Source organism: Octopus bimaculoides, chromosome 9 (genome assembly GCF_046866305.1).
Source record: "Octopus bimaculoides isolate indiv1 chromosome 9, ASM4686630v1, whole genome shotgun sequence".
Taxonomy (NCBI): Eukaryota; Metazoa; Mollusca; class Cephalopoda; order Octopoda; family Octopodidae; genus Octopus; species Octopus bimaculoides.
Genome location: NC_142936.1, coordinates 62261169 through 62284465, shown reverse-complemented (window position 1 = coordinate 62284465; position 23297 = coordinate 62261169). Strand labels below are relative to the sequence as shown.

Genomic DNA, 23297 nt, shown 5'->3' with positions numbered 1-23297 from the left:
GGTGTATGCATGTGAGTGTGTGTGTATGTGTAAATGTGCATGTGCGTATTAGCGTGCCTGTGTGTCTGAGTGTGTAGACACTTAATTTATTCAATGGTATAAAGAGTTTCCTTTCCAGAAACAAACAAGCTGTTCAATATAAATGAATAAAACGAAAGATGATGCATAAATCTCTTCTTATTCGATTGTAATGGTTGCCCGGAGACTTTATTAAGAGAGCTTGTGATTTCAAGAAACTTAAAGCGTAAAAATTCTCTCCAGCAAATCGGAGTTAACATTTTCGATGCTTATTTTTTGTTATTAATATTCAAAATGATTTACTAAAAATTTTACATCTATAATATCAATGTCTGTGTTTCCCTTATATGTTATGGCAATTTAAATGAAAAATGTTACAAAATTTTATTCATTTTGTTTACGATATGCGCCATTCTGTTAGATATCAGTGATATATACATCGAAATATCCATAGATATTCTATTATTGCTGCAATCGATTCTCATTGAAATATCATGTAAGAGGGAATTATCCAATGCTGGAATTATCTACCAATTGACAAGAGACTCTTTGGGACTGTCACTAGAAATCAAGATTGCAAAATTTCTAAACCGCGTCAACCTTGCAAAGCGTTTTAAACTTAATCATGTGATCATCCTCAGCCAATGAAATTGAACTATATATCCCCTATACAAACAATAATTTGCACTATAGCTTTTGAAAATAAAAGAAATTTCTGAAACCGGTGTAGGCTTTAAAAATGTTTATATAAAATATGTCTAAACGAATCCTAGTACATTTTCAACTTTATATATATATATATATATATATATATATATATATATATATATATATATATATATATATATATATATATATATATATATATATATATATATATATATATATATATATATATATATATAAAGTGGTGTACTCCGAAAGAACAAGGTGATGTAATCCGGTGGTAGAAAGAAATCCATGAATTAGGTAAAGAAAAGCCAGTCCGAAGGACGGCGCTCCGTGTAAGCAATGCAGTAAACAGTTGGTTAAAAACGAATAAAAACAAGAAAAAACAACAACGTGAGGACGTAATACATGCAAAATATAAATAATACACAGAAGGAAGGAGTGGTTGTTTTACCTTTCGAGCATAGCTCCTAATCAGAAAGTCCAAAAGAAAAGGGAGAAGTAGGGAAACAATCGCCAACAGTCTACGTGGAGTTACATTTTTGAAATGGCAGGAAGTACATGGAGAAAGAGAAAGTGCTTCCTGGGAGAGGAGAGTGTGATGAATGGTTGATATCCGTGTGTGCGCGCGTGTGTGTGTGAAGTGTGTGTAAATGGATGTGTGTGTGTGTTGGCATGTGTACCTAGACAGAGTGGAATGTTTGTATGTGAGTATGCATGAACATATGTATGGGTGCGTGTGTGAGTCTCAGTCTCTCTGTACCATTATGCATACATATATATATATATGTGTGTGTGTGTGTGTGTGTGTTTGTGTATGTGTGTGTGTGTGTGTATGTGTGTGTGTGTGTGTGTGTGTATACATATGTATAATATAGTGATTTTTATTCCCAGTATTGTCAGGAGACGGTGTATCTGAAAGTGATTCTTCCATACTCCAAGAAGACATAATAGGTTCCGTTTCTATCATTCCTTGTCAGTCGATACAGGTGTAGCCATTGATATAGATGATTATATTTCATTAATAAATAGTAATATATGTTCTACTCAGGTTATATATGTTTTGTTGATAATATCCTTTTTGAAAATCGCATGATTACCAAATCTCAGTATAACGCTCAGAAACAAATAAGTATTCAGTTGACAACAGAGCTCGTAATATACAAGATACCCAAGGTGTTAACGAAACTAAAGCACGTTTGATCATAGGTTTGGTCAATTAAGTTTGATCTTATGCCAAATAACTACATCAAAAGTAGAAACAGGACCTGTATAATCATTTAGCATTATACTTTAACCAGGTTTTTAAAACGCATATACATCATGTTGGCTGCCCAGCAAACTGCATCTAACTTCTTTAGAAAAATACTGTTTGTTTTACGATTAACTGGAGAAATTATTCTTGTAGTTTTAAGTTATTTACCTTACGAAGAAAATTGCCATTGATACGAGTTGAACATCCTGATTCTCATTTCACTTTCATTAAATTTTAGCAACAGCATACATAATCACACGTTGGTCCCAAATATAAGAAGACTGTTTTACGTTTATCGGAAATCCAGTTCCACATAATAGACACTGCTGGTGTTGATAAAAAGCAATAAAACTTTTAATACTCCTTTCTATCAAAATGTCAAATTCTGTTGATAAGTGACAAGACGATTGTAAAAAGGTCATCAAAGTTGACGTAATATTAAATGATTTTATTGAATAGTGAAACAAATAAATTTCCTTCCCAATGTTATAGCTTGAATTAAAAATCTAAAATATCTTTTACGATATTAGCCCCATCAGATAAAGACATGACATCAATCTCAATGAGTACTGACTAGCATTTCCAGAACTTGGAGACGAGGCGGATCTAGTTCACTCCAACATTACAATTATTACAAAAGAAGGCATTTAAGTTACACATCGCTGTTGGGCAATAATGCAACAAACACTTAAACAATATTAAACAAAACTTCCTTCTTCAATTACAGAACATCATATATCAACAGGAATAATTTTAACTGTGAACACAAAGTGTCCTCAAGTGTCAACTTGTCACACACTACTGGGGATCAATTTAATATAGTGGCTAATTTATTACCTTATTCTGCAAATTGTAAATTTGTTTTGGTTTGCGAAATGGAATTGTTACCGGTAGTTGATGCTTATTCTTTTCTCCTCACTTTCAGGTTTCCAGGATGTTTCTCTCTGTACATAAAACAGATTGCATTCACTGTTTAGCAGCAAAGATATTGCATGGTAAGATTTTATTTTGTGCTTTTTTTATGATTATCAAAATTATATTTGAATGTACAGAACACTTTTGAAGTGAATAAATATACAGTGATACAAAATTATTTGCGATGTCGAAAATATTGGGCTGTTTATTTATCTTTATATGATGCAAATAGCAAATATACATGTCCATTAATCGTATTAGGTTCGTTGTTATTGGTGTGCATATATTATAATCAATGTACTAAGCATATCCTAGATGTGAAACGGTCTGTGAAGACATTTTCTATACTGTATCAAGTATATATGCAACTCCATTTCTATTTTGAAATTTGCGACTTTGAAAATAATATACAATCATATAATAGGTCAATATTAGTCGTTCCGCACAACTGATCTCAGGATTTTATGGGTATTAAATAAATCGATCACAGTGCGATGGTGGATATATTTAGCCATGATCTTATTTCAATTTAAAATTTTAATGGTTCGAATGTTTAATTAAATAATGAAATTTGTTCAAACAGATCAGTTACATTTAACAAACTTCGTTTAAACATTATGTATATTTTCATTCCATATATATTTACTTTTATTACATACCTATGATTAAACATTGCTTTTTCTAGAAAAGAGAAATATAATGGTGGGTATGTATAAATACTAGTGTTTTATCACAGCCACGCATTAAATTTGTAGAAGAGTCATACAAATTTACGGAAAATTACTGTACAACTTTCTATTCAGAAAGATCCCATATACTGGAGGAATAGTAGATATACCACGATATTCACATATTAATATTGTTCTCAATTTTATGGGTAGCATAGATTAGCTTATTCTTCTGCAGGTATGTTATACATAACCGTTCTGATATTCGAATATAATAATCCGAAAACAGCAAACATTAATTTTCAGAATATCGTGGTGGAAATGTTTTTCGAATACTACTAAAACATGAATAAATTTAGAGGTTTATAGTGCCTAAATTCATTCCATTATATCCGGCAGTTATATGTGAAACTCTGTTCTAATTTAATACCTGAATATGAATGTGTGTATATTTACATATATATATATATATATATATATATATATATATATAATGTATGTATTATGTATGTATATATGTATGTTTGTATGTGTGGTGGATGCATGTGTGGTGGATGCATGTGTGGAGGTGTGGATGGGGATGAGTGTGTGGGATGCTGTAGTAGAGATTAATGACATTTTATATTTTAGCCGATCCTGTTTCTTGTTACACTGAGTTTCACCTGTAGATGCTCAGACATTTCGAAGTTTATTCTACCATCAGAGATCAATATTTTACAGTTTTATTAAGTGAAGCTCTATGCATCAGGCACCATGAATTTGTTTTCTCTCAAAATCAGACAGGGCACGTATTTTAACTTATATAGTTATAAAACATCTGCAAAAATAGAAAATATAAGGCTACATCGTGAAGTACAAGGCATACATACATCATGTCTATACTTACACACTGGAAACTTATAAATTTCTCATATTGGAAAGAGCCCCCTTCCCCCAAAGGAAAATGTGATGTTTCGATTATTTTGTCCACTCACTCTATATACATCTTTTTAACTTTTCACTTATTTCAGTCACAAGAATGCTGTCATACTGGAGCACCGTCTTAAGGAATTTTAGTCTAACGAATCGATCGCAATGTATATTTTCCTTAATTCGGATTTCTTTCAGTTTCTGCCAACCAAAATCCGCTCACAAGAATTTGATCGGCCCGAGTAGAGTATAGTAAGCCCATGATGTCACGTAGTGGGAATGAACCCGGAACTACTTGGTTGGGGAGAAAACTTCTTATCAGTCAACTATACCCGTATATACATACATACATACATACATACATGCCCTGAGATATGTAACACACTTCCTAAGTACTAATTTTGAGAAAACAGTCTTCGCAAATTCAGGAAGGAGAAAGCTAATTCAAAGACTACAGATCCAATTCATCACTGGAACTGTAAAAATTTGTAAAACTTTTCAGAAGTTTATCATTTAAATGTTTATGAGCATGTCTAGATATGCAGCTATATGCATGAGAATACCTACATAAAACAAAAACATACAATCTTCACATATACATACACACAGACAAAAGTAATCTGGCATGAAATCGTGAAATAAAACTGAAGAATGACGTATGTACATAATGCCCTGGTATCATATTTTTATAACGGTATGAAAGTGATATTTTTGTTTATACTACATTGTTATATATCTGGTAAGTTCCGTAATAAAATAGATATTAATCAAATAGATATACGATTGTAATACGTACTGGGTTCATTAATCTGAACTAAACAGAATGATACCCCATTATATCCTCAGTCATCTAAAACCTACTTGATATATGACACTCAGAATTCAAACCACTTTATTTAGATTTAACAAATACCTCCCATGTCTCTCTCTCCATTTCTCACTCTTTCCTTCCCTTCCACTCCCTCTCTCCTTTCCCATTTTCTCTCTCTTTCTCCCTCTCTCTCTCTCTCTCTCTCTCTCTCTCTCTCTCTCTCTCTCTCTCTCTCTCTCTCTCTCTCTCTCTCTGTTATTCTCCCTATCTCCCTCTTTCGCTTTCTAACTAATCACCGCAAAGGAATAATCTATTGCCAATTTGTACAGTGTATTAAGGTGGTGAGCTGGCAGAACCGTTTACACGCCAGCCAAAATGCTTGGCAGTATTTCACCCGTCTCTACGTTCTGAGTTCAAATGCCGCCGATGTCGACTTTGCTTTTCATCCGTTCGGGGCACTTGATAAAATAAGTGCCATTTGAGCACTGCGGCCGATGTAAACGACTTACTCCCTCAAAATAGCTCGCCTGTTCCAAAATTTGAAGCCAATATGTACAGTGCATTTCCAATTGAGAATCAAAAATGTCTTCCTTACACAAGATCAGCTGTTTCTCAGGAGAAAAATAAAAATAACTTATGTGCTAGTTTAGTAGATTTCGATGTAATGTAACTTATACAAACAAAATTTCACAGATAAAAACGACATTCGTTCCTTTGAAGAAAAATAAACGTAATGGCATTTTTAAAAACAATTCCGAGAAAATTAATTATGTAATCAAATATATATACATATATCGACGTTGTTGCGTGGACAAATGCAAAAAGATTTCTAACTAAACACTCATGTTTATTCAGCTCCACAATTCAACTCTGTAAAACATGTATATCATTACTATTTTTGAAATATCAGAATAAAATGCATGTTCAAGGAACCCGACGTTCAAACAGTCTTTCAACTAGCATTTATTTGGTATGGATATATATGTATAGTAAAATATAAAAGGGAGGAGGTGTATCTGATGGAATGTATTTGTGTTGTTTTTTTTTTGTGCGCAAGTTTCTCTTTAATGGAGGACAATTCAGCTTCTAACCTAAGAGGAAAACATATTTGTATTTAAGTATAGTCAACAAAATAGTCTGTATATACGCATACACACATACGCAGATGAAGATATATATGCATGTATACATATTCACGTGTATACAATATATGCATATATGCATGTACTTGCATATATAAAGATATATATGCATGTATACATATTCACGTGTATACAATATACATATACGCATATATGTGGATGTCCATATATATGATTAAATAGACGTTCGTATAGCGTATCACTTTTTCAAGAAAAACGGATATGTAATGCAGTTCTTTCTGAAAATTTGTATAAATTCAAAGAAGGCTAGAGAGTATTATTAATAATTCATAAATTTGATCCTGACGTACAAGAATTTTAAATTCTTAATGCCTTATTTTATTGTATTTTTCACTTTTAGTCTAGAAATATGCGAACACATTTGACGAAAAAATTAATATAAAATATTATATAGTGAAGAAGTAATGTTTATTGCTACTTAAGCATGACAGCTCTGTAGAAACCGAGGTTACTGGTATTTTTAACCCCAGGAAGATGCCAATACAGCTGGTTATTCGATGCAATCTGCACCCGATATATATTTCAAGTAGGAGAGTGAACGCCTACCGTTGAATAACCAGCTGGAGAGAGCGCTCTCCTGGTGTTAAAAATAGAAGTAACGTCGGTTCCTATGGAGCAGCAATGTTTAAGAGGCAATAAACATTACTTTTCAGTATAGTTTTAGCTTTCATCTCTTATAGTGATTTTCTAACTAGCTAATTTCATGATATTGTTATAATATTGAAATTTCGATATTGTAGGCGCAGGTATAGCTGTTTGGTTAAGAAGCTCAATTTGGAAACGCTTGCTTTCGGATTCAGGCACACTTCCGGTACCTTAGACATGTGTCTTCTTCTATAGCCCAGTATTGACCAATGTCTAGTGAATGAATTCGGTAGACGGCAATTGTGTGAAAGCCTTCGGTGAATACATGTGGCCGTTTGCGTTGTATTTGCCTCCCATAACCGTTTGAAAATCAGTGTTGGTTCCTGTACATCCACATAACATAAAGTTTCGACAAAACATATAGATATAATTAAGCACCAGTTTTTATGAAGAAAAAACTGTAGGAACATTTGACTGAACAGTTTAAGCTTTGCCCTAGTATGGTCGCAATCCAATAAATGAAATAAGTAATCGATGTATTCAAGAAGTAAATAAAAACATTATTTGTGTCTTTTCTAAATGTTCTGTATGTTTAGGTAATGTGACATAACTCGAAACAGAACAGCTGCATAGTAATGTAAAGTAGAAACCTGGAGACTAGACAAATTAAAAGTAATTAAAACATTCCAAATTTGCAACAGAGTAGTAGTAGTAGTAGTAGTAGTAGTAGTAGTAGTAGTAGTAGTAGTAGTAGTAGTAGTAGTAGTAGTAGTAACAGCAGCGGCAGCAGCAGCAGAAACAATAGCAGTAGTACTGGAAGCAGGAGCAAAAAACACATGCATTACTAGTAACAACGATAGTACTTCCACTAGCAACACTAGTAACTGTAGTTGATTTGTAGTGAAAAAGCCGATTCTATATCTCTTATAGGTTACGCGAACTTTCACCATTCAACTGTTTGTTAAGATACCATAAAATTAACAGCAACAACGTTACACTTCGAAGATCTAATGTCTCCAGTATGTCTATTAGTCATCAGTAAAGAATCGATATTCTATATGATTAATTGTAGCTATAGATAGTTCAGATGAATACCACATTCATACAATGACGTGTTATCATGTTTAAAAAATGAAAGAACTTTGTTCATGCTCACACTGCTCTTAATTGCAATACATCTAATGCATGCTTGCATACAGTGTTTGTAAGTTACACATTTTTTTCATCACGTCACATACTGTTTCTTTAAATCGGTTACTATTTGTATTGCTGAAACAATGCTTTTAACCAAGACTGACGAAATCCAATTTAAAATCCTATTATTATATACATGTTATCTACTTTAAATTCCCATATTCACAGCAAGATACCTTTCTTCGTAATAATACTTTCTCCGGTGACATCGAAATTGTTCGGACTCCATACGTATTAAACCTATGCATACACAGCATTGGAAGAAATACCGGAATATATATGGATGATGAAATATTAATAGCTGAAGCAAAATTATTTTTAATATAATGAACAAAAGAAATCCAATATGTAAATATAAATGTCGATTTAATGTTGTGCATATATGTGTGTGTGTGTGGGCGAGCGCGTATATACATACACACACACACACACACACACACACACACACATATATATATATATATATATATATATATATATATGAATGTATGTATGTATACAAACATATATACATGTGCATATAGACACAAACATATATACATGCATATGTATATATATATATAAACATATATAGATAAAAATATATACATAAATATAAACACAAATGTAATGGGATATTTTGTTACTTAGATAGGACAATAATCCAAGGGATCATTTTGTTTTTAAAAGGAGACGTTATCAGTAATGTAAGCAAAATGACATACATAGCAGAAACCAAATTACTTTCCGGCAATGGTGCCTGCAGCGTCTCTCACTCAAATCACTCTTATACACTTAATCTGAAAGAGAAAATCCTATTTCCAGAACAGATCGCCAAATATATATGTATAAATATATTGTGTGTGCTTGTGTGCATGTGTGCATCTGCCTGTGTATGTGACACTGTGATTTCACGTATAAGAATGTAGAGCAATGAAATAATCTGTATTACACGTATTTAGCTCATATTTTCCTCTTATTCAGATGAGCTATATGCGTGTTTGTGCATGTCAGTGTATAATTATAAGTTTGTGTGTGTAGGTTGGCATGCATATGTATACAGCCACGCATATATATTGAAGACAGTTTTCTTTTCTTATTTACAATTTACGATACCGTAAAGGAAATATACCCCAACCGCAGATGACACCCGGTAGCCCAAACTGTGCCAGTGCTCTATTCAAGACTTCAACACACTAATCGACATATACCCATTAGTCCAAAAGTATTAAATATCTAAACCATCATCCGTGTTATGGAGGAAGGTGCCATTGATTAATGTGCAAGGAAGATGGAAAAAAATCGTATTAGACGTCTCATTCAATAGTATACCTATACTGAGCAGAAAAGAATACATGAGGTCACTCCTTTTGAAGACCAGCCAATCTATTTGCAGAATGTGATGGAAAGCTTGCAGTTTCTGACAAAAATAATGAGCAACCGAACAAGTCCGAACCACACAACACACTTAAACGGGAATTTAAATCACAGAATAACCCACCAACCAATAAACACATCAAAAGATTCAAAGAAGAGCTATGCAACATCGTCGGAGATTTATAATTTAGAAATAAAAACACAGAAGGAACGACCCGCACCAACAACAACTAAGGAAGCTAATCGGTGAGTTTGAGAAGGCCCCGGAAACACATGCACAAGCGGATAAAACCGGTAATATTTACGTTGTTGATTCTGACCTTTATGAGAATTTAATACGTAAGGGACTATGTGGTAAATATAGTCATGCACACGCTGATACACTAAATAGAATCAACGGAAGGGGTTTAGTAATAGTGAACTACCTAGATATAGACTAAAGGACTCAACCTTATGCACCAAGGAACCCCGGATATCGCTGGAAGAACATAAACCGAATTTTGTGAGTGCCTTATCAGTTAGACTAATCCTGCCTTCGAAATCGGACTCTGGAGGATATGTAAGATGATTAATAGATAGAATAATGCCAAAACTAAGATCTAAAAGCACCCTAACACTGTGGTCATATACACAGGCTGTAATCAGCTGGCTCAACGAACTCCAAATAAAAAAAACACAGTAAATTCATTCAACTTGACATCGAGGGATATTAAAGCATAACTGTCACCACTACTACATGAAACTGAAGATTGCATAATTTAATTATGGAATGTACTAGGTCAATCAGAATGGACATTTAATATTCTATCATTTCATTATATTATATTATATTATTATAAGATTGTAAATGAAACGTGAAAATGAAAGTTTGAATTTATTTGAATAACGTGTATATGTATATATATATATATATATATATATATATATATATATATATATATATATATATATATATATATATATATATATATATATATATATGTGTGTGTGTGTGTGTGTGTGTGTATATATATATATATATATATATATATATCAAGCATTAAAAATTAATGAGTCTCCTCTCCCCAGACAAAACAGTATATATATATATATATATATATAGTGCATGTTTGATTTTATGTCTACATAAAGTACAAATTTGTTATTCGTAAGCAAACATAATATTGACAGTCACTTTGAAGTTTCGGACAGCTTAGCCATCTTGGGACTGTATGATGATAGCTGGACAAAACTTCAAAGTAACTGTCAATGCTGTTCGTCTTTAGCTGATATCACACAACTTAATATCCTACTGGTGCTTGAAAATGTTCCAGTACTTCTGCTTATTCATTGGTTTGGGTTTCACGTTTGGCAACTAGAAATTGCTTTCCTGGCATGAACACTGGTTCTAGAGGTTATTTTCAGGGTAAATATAGTGTCTGCACTTCTTGTAATTGTTTGTGGGTTTATAGTTTACCTTTGTTCATTACTGAACAAGGGGATGTAAACAAACCACACCAGATTTTCAAGTGGTAGTGAGTGATAAACAAGCACAAACATTCTTTCAGTTTCCGTCTAACAGATCCATTCACAGGGTTTTGGTTGAACGAGGCTGTAGTAGCAGATACTTGAACAAAGTGCCATAAAATGGAACGGAAGCCTGTACTATGTGCTGAGAGCAAGCTTCTTACGCAAAGCCAGCTCTGCGCCTATAGAAATAACTACATCTACGCTTGACGACAATATGTTTGATATTTTTTTTATTTATATATATTGAATGTGTCTTGTCAATCTCCTCGGACTTACAGGTTGAATAGAACAACATGTGGATTTACCTATAAGGATTTCCATCTTCTTCACTTGACATTCTGTTAGCCAACTACCTTTACATGTACTACTGAATGAGGTATTTGCTTGGATTACTTTAATCCATATCTAACAGGATAGAGAGTTAGTGACGTAGCCGGTGATATTTCAACGTCAGTTGCTTCATCACATGTATCTTATTTGTAGCAGTGAATTATCCTTCTTTCCACTTCTGTAAACTAATCTCCTACTGAATCTGGTGGTGAAAGAACCACACTGACATTAGCCTATTATTAACGTTTCTCCTTTGAATTTCCACTCCTACTGCACTTCAATCTTTTCACCATACTTTGCTAACTGAAGTAAGTATCCATCATGATAAATTCCGCGGATCACTTTAGTTTATATCAGCCAAATTAACACGATAAACGTCGACAGTCGACTATTCATTGATAATTGTGTTTCTAGCTACCATATCGATACTACAGGTAAATCCCTTTTCGCTCCTAAAAATGGCATCATTTACTCGCGTCTAAACATTTACTGCCATCTGAAATCTAATGGTATTCTTTTGCTTGTTTGGTTCAATGAAATTAAATAAGTGAATGTGGAATCACCGTTCCTTACGTTATAATCGATCACACGGGACCTGGTACATATTTTATCAACGGTTACTTGTTATAAGGAGTATGAAAAAATGAAAGTGAAACAAACAAAAAAATATCTGCAGAAAAGAACATTTGTAATATTTTGAATTACTGAATTCTGAAAAGAGAATATATTAGACGTTATAGGACTCAATTTACAGCAGAAAAGGCATCCCTTCATCGAGTTGTCCTACACAACGCATCCGTTCCTTTATTGTGTAACTAATACAAATGTTAGTCTCTGGACATTACTTGTCAATCCTCCTGTTTCAAATCAAGAACTTGAAAAATGTTTGCTGGCATATTTCCTCTTTCCATTTAAAAGTTTTCTATTCGAGATAACAAGTAAGTTAATGGCATTGAAGAAATAAATGTATTATACTTACTCTCTTTTACTTGTTTCAGTCATTTGACTGTGGCCATGCTGGAGCACCGCCTTTACTCGAGCAAATCGACGCCATGACTTATTCTTTGGAAGCCTAGTACTTATTCTATCGGTCTATTTTGCCGAACCGCTAGATAACGTGGACGTAAACACACCACCATCGGTTGTCAAGCGATGTTGAGGGGACAAACACAGACACACAAACATATACACACACATACACATATATACGACGGGCTTCTTTCAGTTTCCGTCTACCAAATCCACTTACAAGGCTTTGGTCGGCTCGAGGCTATAGTAGAAGACACTTGCCCAAGATGCCACGCAGTGGGATTGAACCCGGAACCATGTGGTTGGTAAGCAAGCTACTTATCACACAGCCATCGAAACTTAGAATTTTTGACTACAAGATTTATATTCTGTGATTTTCCAGACTAAGATGGAGCAGGGATATAAATTCGATTGAGAATCAATGTCTCTTCGTTAAAGTTTTTTTCATGTCTACATACTGCATTGTTATCCTGGGAGCCGTTATTTCGGAAATTAGATGTAAAGGTTTATATCACCTATAATTATGGTGCTGAAAGTTTTAAACGTTATCAGTTATGATATTTCATTACACACCACAGCCTACTTTGTATTTTTACTCACTTAAACAATGGAATTACTCTCACATGTGCCGTAGACATTTTATAATTCTTTGTTGTTGAAGATAGTGCAAATGATAAAGTAGTTTCCAGTGATCTAAGTTAAAGATAATGAAATAACCAACTTCCTAACTTCAGACAGTGTTTCTTGATTGCGCGCAAGATCATCCTCAAAATATATGCATATTTAATAGCTTCTTGTTCCTGCTCAATCAATAATGGCTTTTATTTCCGATAGTCAAAGATCAATACTCTCCATCTTTACTACTTCATTTACCGTTATATTCAGGTATCAATATTAGGGAAAGTACTTTTAATTTGAGAAGTGTGTTATCAAGTATTAAATCTTGAAAAATAAATAACGGCAAGATTACTGATAGACGTTCCAGATATTATCAAGTAGACATAGTTTTGAATGAATATATGAAGTTGTCTGGCCATGACAAGTAGTAACGCAATCGAGGTTTCGTTTTCCGAAATACAGTGAGTATTAATTTTTTAGTTTTGCAAATTTCAGTAAGAAAGAAGAGCGTACACAACAATATCCATGACACAGTATAGATGGGCGATGCAGGCATTTTAACTTTATTCACGAGAATTGCTGTTATGTTGTGGTAGTTACAAATCTCAGTTACACTCATTCGAAATTATAACGTAAAATTTTACCCAACATAGAAACACCCATTCAGACAAGCACACATACACATAGGGACAAATATATGTACCGTATATAAACGTAGGAGAGAACTCAATGCTTCGTATATATTTTATATTTTCGTTCACAGTTACGGAACCATTACTATATTTCTTCAAAATTTGTACGCATGGAAAAGTTTTAGTTTACTCAAATCCATTTCCTGTGGATTTACTGGATTTACTTCAGGAATTACTTGGTGTTCGTAGATTTTCTAGACATGGATAACAGACAGAAAATGGAATTTACATGAATTCCATGAATTCCATTTTTTGTCTCTTATTTATTTCTGTATGTATATATGAGTGTGTGTGTGTGTGTATTATGTATGTATGTATGTATGTATGTATGTATGTATGTATGTATGTATGTATACACACATGCTTGTCCAATGGGTCTGGAGGAATTGTAATGTTGCTAAGTCTAATTTTGAACGCATGCTGTGAAACAAATCGATAGTCAAATGATTATTTACATGTATGTCTGAATAGACACTCATTTATATATGTGCATGCGCATATATGGGTAAAATTATATACAAATATACATAAATATACAGCAAATTCAAAATGTATACACATGTATACACATAAAATCAAACATATCCATATAGAGCTATCATGCATAAATGTACATATATATATATATATATATATATATATATATATATACATACTTACATCCGCATATATACACACATACATACATATATACATACCAATATATATATATATATATATATATATATATATATATATATATGTATATATATATATATATATATATATATATATATATATATATATATATATATATATATATATATATATATATATATATACATATATATATTTATATGTACGTATGTATTATGTATGTATGTATGTATGAATGCAAATAATTAACCAGTTTGGTATCTCACGTTTCTTTTGATATGTATAGTTAATACCATTAACAAAGAATAGTATATTGATCTCTTTTCTAGGAAATTGTTCATGCAACTATAAAACATTTTTAGATAATTAGACTCAATATTGTAATTACCATGACGTTTTCATTTTTTGTTACTTTCACAAATACTAAGATGTTTCATGTAAAACATAATAGTTTAAATCCTACCATTCGTCAAATTAAGAGACTTGTAAATGTCAATGCTACACAGTTACATAAACGTTTAATTGGCATCTGCGTCCAAAAATTTCAGCTTGCTTGGTTTGTGCTCTACTTCAAAATGCCAAAAAAAAATATTGAAAAACGTCGCATGTTAGTATATAATGTGAAGGGAAGGGATGATTGATGCTACTTTGATTTAAACAAATGCTTAACTACATAAAAGTGTCTTGTAGTTGGTTTTACAGACTGCAATAGTTGAAATATTTATTTCCTACATCCAAACTGAAAATATTATTATTAGCTTATGATAATATACACGTCCAGATCCCCAATAATTTCAAAGAATCTCGTTAACGCTTCCTTAATTCTCTCTTAAAAGTTGATACATTACTCCACTAAAAATACATTTTGAAAAGAAAAAATAGCAAACAATATTAATTGCATCTCCCTTATGGGTTATGGATATTATAAACCTGCATCAACATATTTCACAGCAAGAAATGTCCTAAATTATTATGCAGAGTAGACGTGGATCTGTGTTTTCAAGTTACTTTAAGAATAAAGCTAAAATCTCTTTTTTCTTGTATCCACTGCTCCCATCTTCTGCAAGAGTGTGAATTAAATCTGCGATAAAAGTTTAATTGAGATGCAAGTTAGTCAGGCAAACTATTATAATTTCTAGAACCAGTAAAACTTTTTGGAGAATTAATCATTCCTTTTATTTTCCTCACTTTATCATTAGAATTATCAGTTCTGTACCTTATTGCTTTTTCTGACAGGAAGGCATTCAATATTTGATAAAATCACTTCTTTAAATCAAATTTGAAAACGCATATTTATAGAGGGTATGCGTTATCTTTCTTTCAAGACATTGAAACTGAAAATAAGACAGTAATTTAGGCAATGATCTCGTTTTATAGGTAAATAAATATTTTTTTTCTCCTCGGTAAAAGATTTATCTTCTTTCAAAAAAGATGGCGACATAAACCGTCAACTTATATAATTAAAGCAGGCATATATTTTCCCCAAAAAACATTAGCATATAACTCATAGATAATTTCTAATCCCAAAGATTAATTTCGTTGCAAGGAATGAAGCTGAGGATAAAGATTCTTAAATCTGTATCCCTTCATTAAATCTAGTCAGTGAATGAGAAACTATACATTTTAGGATATCAATATTCGATCCAACTTTACTTCAGTAACATTTCAAGAATCATAAAAAAATACACATTGCTCTTATTGGACACAAAATGGAGACTAGCACTATGTTGTGAGTTCCTGATAGTGTATTCCTACTAGACATGCGTTCATTGTTTATTCCAGAATTTGCCAATAGAAGATTACGGACTTCTCTAAGTTACATTTAGTCCGTTGCCTACTTCAGGTTTAAGTTCACTTAGTCCTACATTTTTCAAATACATGCGTGCAGTTTTTTTTATTCATATGTAATGCCATCATCTGATGTACTTGAAGAGAGAACATAGTGAGATAGAATTACATAATTTTCATGACTTATGAATATAGAATTTCTGATATCACAAAAATATTAAACATTTTGTATTATTTTTGACTTGGTGATAATTATATTGTAGTCATATTTAATAGATATAGAGTCACGCATTTCGTTAAAGTGGGAGTTCATGGTCAATTAAAGAGTATTTAATTTATGTTCCATGAGAGACAGAAATAAATGTCATATGGAGATATGTTCGCTGTGGCACCATTTTGGCTAAGTCAATATTTCAGTTGGCAAATATTACAAACGAATATAGAAAAGAAACATTATTTTAATGGCATTAGTAGAAACATGTAAACAAGCCCAGCGTTAAATGTAATAGTGGGAGAAAAATCAACATTAAAGTTAGTAACCTAAATAGTTATGGCATAGGAAATTCTGCAATGAGAAAATTGAAAGGCTGTTGTCAGTTTGATAGATATTCCATTAGATTCTGAAGAAATGTTTAATACCAATAATATTTAGTAGAACAATATAAAGTCTGACAGCTACATCACTTGTTCCGAAAGTGATTGTTGTAGAGACGTCTAAAGAAATTCTTACAATTCTTTTTGTGTATTAATATAGATTGCAACTTCCTTCTTTTACTGAATCTTTCTTTTCGCTTTCACCGTTGCACAGCCATATGGCTTTAGAAACAAATGTTCTTGACAGGTTTAACCATAATATTTTCTTTTTACATCTTATATGTATGCTAGACATAATCTATCTTTACATTACTGTACGATTCCTTTATGGCAGCCCTTCTTTGACAGACGCTACATTGTTGATGGCGCTAACATTACCATACAAAGTCACAATATATTACAAATGTTTCTCCCTGTCGTAATGCACTCATTAATTGACTCCGACAAGCTAACATATCATATAGCCTCTTCTCATTGTTGATCTGAATGGAGGCCACATTTTAATGTCTCATCTACTATAACATCATCGTCATTATCATCACTGTCGTCATCGTCGTCACCATGTTCATCGTCAACAACAATAACAACAATGTCAAAACCACTATTAGCACCACCACCTACCACATGAAACACTACCACCGCAATCATTATCCTCATCTTCATCATCATCATCATCATCATCATCATCATCCTCCTCCTCCTCTTCTTCTTCTTCTTCTTCTTCTTCTTCTTCTTCTTCTGCTGCTGCTGCTACTACTACTACTACTACTACTACTACTACTACTACAATTACTACTACTACTATTACTACTACTATTACTACTACTACTACTACGTCTTCTTTTTCCTCTTCGTCTTCTTCTTCTTCTTCTTCTTCTTCTTCTTCTTCTTATTATTATTATTATTATTATTATTATTATTATTATTATTTTTATTTTTATTATTATTATTATTATTATTATTATTATTATTATTATTTATTTATTTATTTATTTATTATTTATTTGCGCAGCTTCTACTGAAGTTGTACTGCGGTGCCAGTTGTTCACTACCAGTGAACTAAGGTAACGCCCCTTACTTTTCGAGCACTATCCGCAGTATTCGAGCGGTTCTAAGCAGTGCTGTTTTCTGCAAGTGGTCCAACCTTATTGCATCCCCTATTTGTTCCACGTACTTCTCCATATTTTTTACTCACTGTTACCAGGGCTCTGATAATTATTGGTATTACTACCACCTTTTTCAGCGACTACAACTACTTAACCTCCCAAACTAACCTGTCATATCTATCTACTTTTCTTTCTTCGTTATTGCATACCTTGTTGTCAGCTGGGCATGCTATATCTATGATTCAGCATCGTTTACTTTGTTCTAAGTTAAAAAGTTCCTATTCTCTATCTCATGGTTGCACTGAATCATAAAATCCCATAGGATCTTTGTATTATCAATTTTGACGATAGCTTCGGGTTGATCTGAATGGAGGCCATATTTTAATGTCTCATCTACTATAACATCATCGTCATTATCATCACTGTCGTCATCGTCGTCACCATGTTCATCGTCAACAACAATAACAACAATGTCAAAACCACTATTAGCACCACCACCTACTACATGAAACACTACCACCGCAATCATTATCCTCATCTTCATCATCATCATCATCATCATCATCATCATCATCATCATCCTCCTCTTCTTCTTCTTCTTCTTCTTCTTCTTCTGCTGCTGCTGCTGCTACTACTACTACTACTACTACTACTACAATTACTACTACTACTATTACTACTACTATTACTACTACTATTACTACTACTACTACTACGTCTTCTTTTTCCTCTTCTTCTTCTTCCTCTTATTATTATTATTATTATTATTATTATTATTATTATTATTATTATTTATTTATTTATTTATTTATTATTTATTTGCGCAGCTTCTACTGAAGATGTTCTGCGGTGCCAGTTGTTCACTACCAGTGAACTAAGGTAACACCCCTTACTTTTCGAGCACTTTTCGTTCCACATTTTTGCTCTGTCAAGTCCATACATTTTGCAATGGACAATCCTTGCTATATCGTCATGATGATTCTTATATTATTTCTGGGCTCGTGGCGTACATTGACTAGTAATATGCCATACGGTTTCACGATTTGTATCTATTCCATCTCAATAACACATTTTTTTAAATTATATTTTTTTAATTAAACAGTTTGTAACTTCGAATATTGGTAGAATTTCTCACGTAGAACACGATTTACTCTGAATGTTTTTGACAAAATTTCCTATTTTAGAAGTTATTTCACGTTAAAGTTGTCGTATTTGGGTAATTTCAACCAATCAACGACGTGTATTCGGTTCAAGAAAGCTACTGTTGTTCGCAATAGTAATCGACGGGAAACAACTTCCGAACATTTTGTCCACAAATTCTGCACTTATCACTTTCTGACGTAGTGTCTTTTCTGTATTTGATGTAATTCGTTCTTAGTGCTTGTTTGGGGGCAGAACAGATTAGAGTCTCCTTTTAAGGTTTTTTTTATCATTATCATCAATATTATTATTATTATTATTATTATTATTATTATTATTATCACTTTTCCTTGATTTTTTTCTAGTGTCATATACTATGTGTACGTCACTTCTAATGTACACTGTGTATACTAGTTATTTATCATTCCATTGTATGTAAACCCCAATACTTTATGTCGGTTTTTGTATAGTCCCCCTCATACTTCGCACTGGTGGCAAATAAAAGAAATCATCATCATCATTATTATCATTATTATTATTATTATCATTATCATTATCATTATTATTATTATTATTATTGTTCAGTAGTTTTATTTTTATAACGTGCTTTCACTTCACTACCGAGCGCAGCTCTGTGCGCCTTGGGTATGTGCTGTGGTTTGCTGTGGTGCTCTTATGTTTACTGTATTGAAAGTGTTTTGCGTAGAATGTGTGCAGTACCCAGTAGTGCAATTTTCTGTATGTTATATATATTTGTAAGTCCTGGTGATTTTGTTATGTATTTGTCTGAATATTTTTTTATTAAACCTAAGGCACCTACTATGATAGGAATTGTTTCTGTTTTTAGATTCCACATTCGTGTTATCTCTATTTCCAGGTCTTTGTATTTTGAAAGTTTTTCCATTTCTTTTAGAGAAACGTTGTCATCTGCTGGTATTGATACATCAATTAGAAAGCATTTTTTTCTTCATGATCTTTGACAACTATATCTGGTCTATTTGCCTTAATTTCTCTATCTGTGTGTATTGGCATATCCCAGAGTATGGTTGCTTTCTCGTTTTCTGTGACCTTTTCAGGCGTGTGTTTATACCATCATTTTTTATTATTATTATTATTATTATTATTATTATTATTATTATTATTATTATTATTATTATCTAGATATCGAGGACCTTCTTACAGCCCTTCTGTTTCCAATAGAGCAGATTTCTGAATTAGTGCAATGTTTGTACTAACACCAATCACAGTAAGGGGATTATTAAGTCTGTTGATGACTGTACCTTGGGTTCCTATAGCAACTGGAAAGAATTTTGCAGCAACACTTCACAGTCGTCGTATTTCTCAAGTTAAATCATGATATTTTCCTATTTTTTTTTATCTTTGACCGCTACATTCATATCCGAAGATACAGCCACGTCTGTGATGATGTACTCTTCTTCCTCCTTGTCCAGCAGCATGATGTCTTTTCGCCTGGTTTGAATTTAGTGATTAATCAGTACATTAAAATCCCATAAAATCTGATATTAGTCGTTCTGGTTTCTGGCTGATGTTTGATTCATTTGCTTCCTTCTTTAAATCCTTTTTGCCGTAATATACCCCTGTGTAGTGCCTTGGTCACACAGCTGTGTCTGCATCTTATATTCCTGCTGTGCCAAAGGACTACAAGAAATAATTATGTGCATAACGGATTCCCCTTCCTCATTACACACTGTGCACTATGCACTTCTTACCAATTTTGGATTTGATGATATTCCGCAATGACTGGCTTTGAGCACCCATTTAGAGTTTTCCGTTTTCTTAACGTCTCCAGTCTTCAGTCATAAGCGAGATGCTCTTCCTTCGACGTCCTGCGTTTGTCTGAGATGTTAGCCTTGTAGTTCTCCTCAAATGTTTCTTTCTCTCTCCTGTTTTTTCCTTGTATTCTGCTGTCGTCTCAACTGTTTTTTTCCTCTCCTACAGCAGCTGCAATCAATATTTCTGAGTTGCTTCTCACACACTCTTTTTTGTCACATTTTGCCACCTTTAGATAGTCTTCTATTGATATCAGTCCTCCCCCAACTAATTCTGTGGTAGGTATTATATACCGACACCTTATCTGGAATGTGGCTCCTGTACATCGACAATCTGTTTGTGAATCCATCTTTAGTCCAGTTCAGGAAAGCAACAGAATATCATATTATAGTGACTGCCCGTGCGTTTACTGCAGAGGTTCTTTTACCTCCATTTAGCACTTTCCCATTCATTTCTTGACAGACATTCTATCTGCCTATACTACACTTAGGTACTTATAACGGTCACCGGCATTATTGCCTATTCGACATCTCGTTTTAATCCTTTCTGACCTAGATAATTTTCCTCACGCATTCACTAGCATCGCACACCTCTCCATTCCGAAATGCATGCCAGTGTCATCACTCACAAATCTAACACTCTGAACCCGTAAGTCTAAAACTTTCTCACTTCTGGCAAATAATTTCATGTCGTCCATAAACAGGTGATTTACTTTCTCATCTGTTCCAATTTCCTAGTATGATTAGTATCACTATAACTATTTTGTCAATCCTTAGCACAATCTTTACGAAGGTTTCCGGTAGAAGTGACTAGGATGGGAATAAAGATAGAGAGTAGAAGAACAGGAGAAAAAAGAAAGAAGTAAAAAAGGAAACAAAGAAAATAAAGGAGGGAGAAAGGAAAGAAAATTCACAGCGACATTGCTCCTCTCAAAACGTGTGACGTACCACTTAAGACAATCCTGAACTGAAAATTGTTATTATTATTATTATTATTATTATTAGTAGTAGTAGTAGTAGTAGTAGTAGTAGTAGTAGTAGTAGTAGTAGTAGTAAGGCAGCTAGCTTGCAGAATCTTCAGCACCCCGAGCAAAATGGTATTTCGTCCGTTTTTTACGTTCTGAGCTCAAATTCCGCCGAGCTTGACCTTTCCTTTCGTCCTTTTGAGATTGATAAAATAAGTACCAGTTGAATACTCAGGTAGATGTATTTGACTTGCCCCTCCCCCGAAACTGCTGGCCTTGTGCCAAAATTTGAAATTGTTGTTGCTTTTGTTATTGATGCGAAGACGAAGACGCTTAGCGGCATTTCGTCCCTTTTTACGTTCTGTGTTCAAATTCCGCCGAGGACGACTTTGCGTTTAATCGAGAAAATAAGTAGGAGATGAGCACAGGGGTCGCTGTAGTCGCCCAAACACTCCCTGAAATTGCCAGCATTGTGCCAAAATTTGAAGCCGTTATTATTGTTATAATCCAGGTGTATTATTTACATTGTTTCCTTTCTTTGCACTCCTGAGCACCTTCGTTTATTTCGGGTGTATGCTCTGTACTCTTTTTTGCCCTAATTATATTAGATGTATTTCACTCTACAACCGTAAATTTTTATAGTAGCTCTATTTCCTATACGCTGGAGATATTTGCAAATCATGTAGTTTGGGTTATATTCTTGTCTATGCTTTCTATTATATTTTGCAGTACCAGCTGTTTAACTCAGTTATCCACTCCTCTATGTGAATAATATTTTCTTGTCTTTCAGATATACTTCATAAGCCGTCAGGAATTATATATCTGTTTCTCTTTGTCCTTGACAACAATACCTGTCCTATTAACTTCAATTTTTCTCTCAGTATGTATTTCAATATAACATACAATGGCTTTCGTCTTCTGCGTTTTTGTTTTTTTTTATTTATACGAATAAGTCTTTTCTCTTATGACTTCATAATGCTCGTCTAATTTCTAATGTAAGTGTCAACTCTCTTTCTCACTCTCTTTCTCTCTCTCTATCTCTCTCTCTCTCTTTCTCTCTCTATCTCTCTCTCTCTTTCTCTCTCTCTATCTCTCTCTCTTTCTCTCTCTATCTCTCTCCTTCTCTCTCTCTCTCTCTCTCTCTCTCTCTCTCTCTCTCTCTCTCTCTCTCACTATCTCTCTCTCTTTCTCGTATATAAACACCATGTAGTGTCTATGATGTTTTCTTCTTCTTCGGCAGTCACAGTCTGTATTCCCTTTTAATACATGCTTTCAGTGGATTGGTGGATTCAAGTGAGAAGTCATTCACTTGTACCAGAGTCAATAGCTCTTCGGGTTTAGCTTGGAATTTTACACATTTTTATATAGCATTTTCTTTTGAATTCTACTTGTCTGTTTCCACCGTGTCCAGTATTTCATTTGAGATACTTATCATAACTTTTTATTACCATACTTATTCTGGAGCTATATAGGTCCAACTATAGCTAATGATTATGTTTCCTCCTTATGTTCTTTATCGCTGTCTGTCATTCCATCTCTTCTCTATTGTTTCCTTAA

At 33.3% G+C, this 23297-nt stretch overlaps 1 protein-coding gene across 10 annotated transcripts in view; it reads right to left on the bottom strand.

Annotated features, from left to right (window-relative positions):
- Positions 1-23297, bottom strand: part of LOC106873250 (5-hydroxytryptamine receptor) — a 538573-nt gene that overhangs the window by 85143 nt on the left and 430133 nt on the right. For 4 of the 10 annotated variants that reach the window (XM_089357605.1, XM_089357604.1, XM_089357598.1 and 1 more), the window contains one exon: positions 2780-2886. The exons of the other annotated variants lie outside the window; for them this stretch is intronic. The gene's annotated coding sequence lies outside the window, so the exon portion shown is untranslated. The remainder of the gene's footprint in view (positions 1-2779; positions 2887-23297) is intronic. 10 annotated transcript variants of the gene reach the window in all.